Below are 6,439 nucleotides of genomic sequence, written 5' to 3' on the forward strand. Positions count from 1 at the left end.
ACTCGAAACGAGTCTGACGGAGTGTATACTGTTTTGCCACCGATGATCGATGCTGACCGCAATTGCTTGCAGTCGAGCACCTTTACTTCGGGACACGTTTTGTTCTTAAAGCACCCTTTGGCACTTTGCAGTATACACTCGACGGACAGACTCGAATCGGTTATGACACCGTCGATCTCCACGTCTCGTGCGGGTATGTAAACGCGATACTCGCTTGTGAAGAGCTCAGAGCAAGCTATATCGTTGGCCTCTTTCAGGTTACCGACCACGACACGGAGCTTGTTAGGCCGGACCTTGGAAATTTCGGTCACGCCCTTGTATTCCTTCGTCAGGTCTTTAGAAATCTGCAAGAGGTTCAACTTTTTCGATTTCGGTCCTGCCTTTGGCCGAAAATAAACAGTATAGCTGCCCTGGGCTCCGTCTGGGTAAAGCCTGGGGCGAGGTGGGACTGAAGAATGAACAGAGGAGGGGGTAACAGAAGGGTCAGGGTCAGAGGGGTTCGGGGATGGTGGCGCGGGAGGCGAGGGATCTACATCCATTGCGCTAAGTCTAGCGCACTAGCGCTGACAAGAACACGTACCTTTTTATTTCTCCCTTCCAGTAAGGTTGGTTGTCCGATCGTTCGAAGTAGCAGCCGTTACAGCCAGCAGCACCAATACAGCAGCACCAAACAGCCACCAGCAGCGAGCCAGGTGTGAGATCACTCCACACAGCGATACAACTCGCTGACACTGATGGCTTCTTCTTTTTCCTCGTTTGTGTCTCGTCCACTGCTGTAGCACAATCCAGCCAGCAGCCAAATCGGCTTGCGCACCAGCTGGCAGTCACGATGCGAAACAGTTGCACAAAGGCACGACCTTGAACCCGGATTTATTTCACTCGACCAGGCAAACAATGCCAACACTTGTTCACACGTCTTTTGTTTTATACTCTATCGGACCGATCACCAAACACGTCCAGTACTGATGCGTGTTCGGCACAGAATGAAACATGTATGTTAGTTTAATGTGGTTCTATTTATTCGCTTTATTTTCAGAAATCGCCAGACCTAGATTTATGAATCAGCATCAAGTTTTTTTACGAATTGAAGCAACTTTACAGAAGTTAATAGTTCAGAATATACAGAAAAAAATATAGCTATTGATAGAAGTTGTCAATTTAATTCTATCCCAAATGCATTACCTGAAAATGAAGGTGAGAATTTTGGTTTTTTAGAGTGAAGGCGAGAACATTATTCTTTTCGGAGGCCGAGGCTGTATGAAAAAATCCGAAATAAAGACTTTTTAAATCTTGCTGCGATAACGAGAAGTAGAATAACATGGATACTCTGTCTCACTAAGTCTTAAATTAGAAAGCAATATTTATATCTTACATGAGCATATTGTATAATTCATAGAGATCAGTGACTTTTCACATGCGCACACTAGTAAACGTGTATAGCCATGTAGAGTTGCTTCAATACTTTTTCCTTATTTTACCGATTGCGTTCACCAGCTACTTTAGATTCCTGGTCACAAATTTAAAACATAAAACAAGTGTTCACCTGGAAAATTTTCCAGCTGTTCAAAACGTAGCATTGCAAACAAAACAGTGATTTATTAGTGTTGTTCTCAACGGGTGGCACTAACACATTCGTACGTAAATAGGTCTATACATCTTTGGTAAAGCTTTTCAAAATATCTGCATCGCTAATTTTTTTTACATTTGCACACTGTGAAATCAGATTTTACTACAATGCTTGGCTCCCGAAAGCTGTAAACGTTTCTTACTCTTCGCAAATCTAGGTTCAACGTACAATTTAGTATATATTTTATGAGAAGTGAGGACGGAAGCTTCGGAAGCGAGAAAAGGAGCTAAGTAAGCATTACAGTTTCTTCTACTACTTCATACTACGAAGAGTGTAAAGATTATGAAAAGTTTTCGATGATTGTTGATTTCCTTTGAGAAATAAATAGAAAAAAAGAGGGATAAAGAAGAAGAAAGAGAAAAATTAGCCAGAAAGTAAAATATCCCATGTCTAAAATATACTTTGGTCAAAACACTACAGTTCAAGCAACCAATTAAAGATCGCACTCAGTATGATTTTCGAGGACCTGGGGCCTTCATTTGAGCATGCGAACATCAAAATCGGAATAAGCGTTCTGAAAAAGAGTGTTCTTTTTTTGTTATTTTTCTTTTTTGGGTCGGTTCTAATATACTACAAATATAAACAACATATTTACACATACATACGTACAGGCACACATACACAAACATAATAAATTGATCAATTCGTCGATCTGAGTAAATTGGTATACAACACATGGCTCTCCGTGCCATTAATTTTGCCTTAAAAGTTAAATGTCTCATATAAAAAATATTTTTTGATCAATATTTCAAAATATAAGGCACTAATCAAAAATCCACTCGGTAGCATTCTGGGGGAGCACAGTAGCTTTCGTTTGCGTATAAGATCATTAAAATCGGATATTGCGTTCTGTAAGAAAGGTGCGTTAGTATTTTGCGGCACATACATACAGACAACATACATACACACACACACACACACATACACACACACACATACACACGAACAGACATTGCTCAGTTCGTCGAACTGAGTCGAATGGTATATACGATTCGGCCCTCCGGATCTTAGATCTATTTTGCATTCCGCTGTTACTGCTGAGTGCTAATATCTGCTGCTACTGCTGTCAACGTTGTGGACGGTTCATCCAGTTCACATTCCGACTAATGAATGTAGCTAGTTTTCCCAGAATCACTCTTTTATAGCCGAAGGGTGCTACGTAACAGGCCACGCCTTTCTGTTCAGTTGTCTAATTCTCTAATATTCTTTAGACGAACTATTCCACAATTCGCATTCGATATTTGTTTCCAGCGAATAAAAACCGATGGTGCTCTCACAAACGCAACGGTTTTAACCCGTATTTTAATTCGGTTTGTAACATCAAGCGATTTCGTTTATTCGTTGTTGCGTGTTGCATCATGTTGCAACTTGGCAGCTGGGAGACGACGAAATTCAGTTTATGCTGATTGATTAAATCGACTTCATATTAGCTCTGCATATTCGAATTAACTGCCTTTGTGAATGCGTTCTAACAGGGCAGTTTGTTATTCAAAATCGGTTATGTTGATCGCAGCCTTTGTGCTGTCCCAACAGTGGGAGTATTAACTCAATAAACTACAACAGAATTTGATTGCTAGGATCCCGCGAAGAATGTTTGCTTGTGTTGATGCTCAGAAATTTTCACCCTTCAATTACTTGTTTACTTGCCTTGAAAAAAGGCATTTTGCTGTTCAAAATCAGTTGCTAATCGCAACATTTGTGCTGTCCCAACAGTGGGGGAGTTAAGATACACGGACAACATGCACTGTGGAAGCTATTTCACCTTCTGTAAATCAGACGGCCGCGACAGATGTAACTGCTAGAATCCGCACAGAATGCTTGCTTGCATTGTCAAAAATTATTAACTTTCAATGACTTGTTTATTTGCCTTGAAAAAAGGTATTTTGCTGTTCAAAATTGGGTTTGGTGATGACGATCTTCATGCTGCCCTAACACGGGATAATAATGGCAGTCTGCCGACACACGCTGAGAAGAACCGCGCTGCTCCTGAGACGTGGTGACCAACCACAGGGCTAGTGCTGCTGCTAAGGAAAGACGACTGCTGTTGACAACTTGTCGCTGTCCAGAACTATTATGAGCGGCTTCGGCTGAAACAGGCTCTTATATAGGCCAAATAGCATGTTTTCAATTGCAAGGTATATGATTCTGTCGACCGTGCTAGGGAAGCAATCATATAACGACCAATCAGAGGACGTAATTTTCGTTTAAACAAGGCTTGACAATTATCAATAGTACAATAGTTTGCATAATCAATCAACAATTTTCTACATTTGGGTGGATGCGTGTATAATTTTCCAAACAATTTCTGCAAAACTGAAGGAAATCGGTTGAAAACAAACCGATTTATAAGCCCTTAAAAAGGGACATATTTCGTCCCCTATTCGTCAATAGTTTTCCTATTTACATCCCTATGTGGTAAGCTAAAGAAAAACGTAGTTCTACGTCAAAATCCGCGTAAATTCCGAAATCCGTGTAAAAAAACGCGTAAATTCTGGAATCCGCGTAAAAAGCCGCGTTAATTCCGACATCGGCGTAAAAAGCGACCTTAGTGTATTTATTTCCATTTATCAAAATACCATTTTTTTACTTCTAAAATTTTGAAGAACTTGCCCCCCCCCCCCCTATTCGTAATTTTGGCTACGTCCATGTATTTGGTCACTTTAGGCTGTTTTCCAGAAACCGAAAGTCGCCAACTTGGATTTCAAAATATTTGGAGACATTTTTTGGCTAGAAACCAGAAGTAGGGGGATTAGGGGCATAATGAGCACACGGGGCGAAATGGGCACCCCTCTTTTATGCGAAACTACGCATTTTTTAATACAATGTGGTATGTGGAGCTCTTCCCTAGTTACTACAGTATCTCTTTATGTAGAACAAAAGTGATTTGTCTGTTTAAAATATGGAAATAATTTGAAAAAATCATCTTGGTTCCCGGATGTTGGAAAAATTATCATTATTGCGCACTACAAAATAAACTTCTACGATCGTTCAAATGGCTCAATTAAGTATGTGGACTCATCAATATGACGTATGGGTCGAACCCCAAATTTCACCATCATTGAATTTTTGGATTTTAAGATATAATTAGTATTAAAATCTCATGTTAACTTTAGCTAATTCAATAGGGGCGAAATGGTCACCTTTAGGTGGGGTGAAATGAGAACATCTTGTCACATAAACTTACCTGAAATTCATCTCAGTAGACTTGTGAGTTTGTCTGTTTCCATTCGGGTTATTCGCGTTGAAAGAGATTTTGAAGGCTGTTCGCACCTATGTGAACACTGTAATTGTCAAAATGTGCGTGATGACAAAAGCAAAAATATTTCCTTCCTTCTTTTTCGCATGCAAAAACCAAACAAATATCAGCAACACCGTCAACGCGAATAGTCAGTGTTTGTTTACAGTGATGGTGCGAACATATATTAGAAAACCTTCGAGACCAAATTGGTCAGAAAAAGGGATTGCAGGCGAAATTGGCCACCATAAGGCACGACGGGACATTCACGAAATTAGCCGCCAAGTATCACGGCATGCCGCGACAAACGTTGGCCCATTAGTTGTACTTCTACACAGTTTCAAGATATGTTCTATATAGGGTGGTTTACCGGTAAAACAAAAACCGGTAAAACCGATATTTTTTTCAATACCGAAATACCGGTATTAGAGAGGCGAAAAACCGGTATTTTCGGTATTTTTCTTTAAATTGGAAAAAAAACTTGTCTTAATATTCACAAATCATTGTTAGGCTAATGAATGCTACTCACTTAGGTAGGCTTTACAAATCGCATGACGATGTATATGTATAATAAATACATTTATACAGAAGCAACATTAAATATTAATTTACCCTTACCTATTTAACAATTTTTGTTATCTTTTTGTTTGTCCTGCTTGGATTCAGACGATGTTTCTGTGTGTATCGATAATATGTCAAAAAACTTTATATCAATAAAGCAAAACATTTATTTTTTAAGTAGAACAGCTAATCTCTTTACACACTCATACTCACAGAGGCAACGCGTGGGTTTTGAACCTACCAGTTCAACTACAAATTACGAAAATCATAGTTTGACGCAGTAATGACAATCATGTCAGCGAAAAAACGCAAGTTATTATTCATTTTGTGCCATTAAAAGTAAAACTAAAAAAATAATAAATAAATATAAATTGGGATTAGGAATTTATTTTTTGTTGATAATAAGTGTTTACAGGATGAAATAATCAACCAATGAAGAATTTCATCCTAAAAATTACTGCTCCTTGAAAAAGTAAAATTTAAATAGTTGTAGCATGGTCAAAGCTTCGTCGCCCGTACCGCAGCGGGTTTTTATTAGCAACTAGCTGAATGTACCCGGCCGCACTCGTGTCAAAGTTTCTGCTTTTTCTATAATTTTCCATATTTTAACCAACCTCTCATTTCAAATATTTATTTATATTTCAGTTACAAACTTGTTCATATGCCACATTTTTCGTTTCTACATCAGGAGCTAAAGTTAATAAAATAATTATAATAATAAATAATTTGAACGAACTGTTTAAGGAGCATCGAACAAAATTAAAAAGTATTTACCTCCGATTCATTCGGATTCGTAAAAGAGTAAATTCTGGTCAGATCGTGATTCCTTCTTTTTTTCTTCATTAATATACTCTTCTCAACAGTTTCAAATATTATTTTGCTACGAATTTTAAAGTTATTCACTAATTTGAAACTAAGTTTTGCGATGTGAAAGATAATTTAAATAAAAATTTTCATGTTTTTTTTTTATTATTACATTAGTTTTGAAATTATGTTCTTCGTAATCATATCACTAG

At 38.2% G+C, this 6,439-nt stretch overlaps 1 protein-coding gene across 1 annotated transcript in view; it reads right to left on the reverse strand.

The window, feature by feature from the left end:
• The window catches only part of LOC129718631 (cytosolic carboxypeptidase Nna1), a 331,733-nt gene extending 330,766 nt beyond the window's left edge, over nucleotides 1-967 (reverse strand). The window contains exon 1 of the mRNA XM_055669583.1: nucleotides 581-967. The gene's annotated coding sequence lies outside the window, so the exon portion shown is untranslated. The remainder of the gene's footprint in view (nucleotides 1-580) is intronic.
• Nucleotides 968-6,439: the final 5,472 nt, after the last annotated feature.

Source organism: Wyeomyia smithii, chromosome 1 (genome assembly GCF_029784165.1).
Source record: "Wyeomyia smithii strain HCP4-BCI-WySm-NY-G18 chromosome 1, ASM2978416v1, whole genome shotgun sequence".
Taxonomy (NCBI): Eukaryota; Metazoa; Arthropoda; class Insecta; order Diptera; family Culicidae; genus Wyeomyia; species Wyeomyia smithii.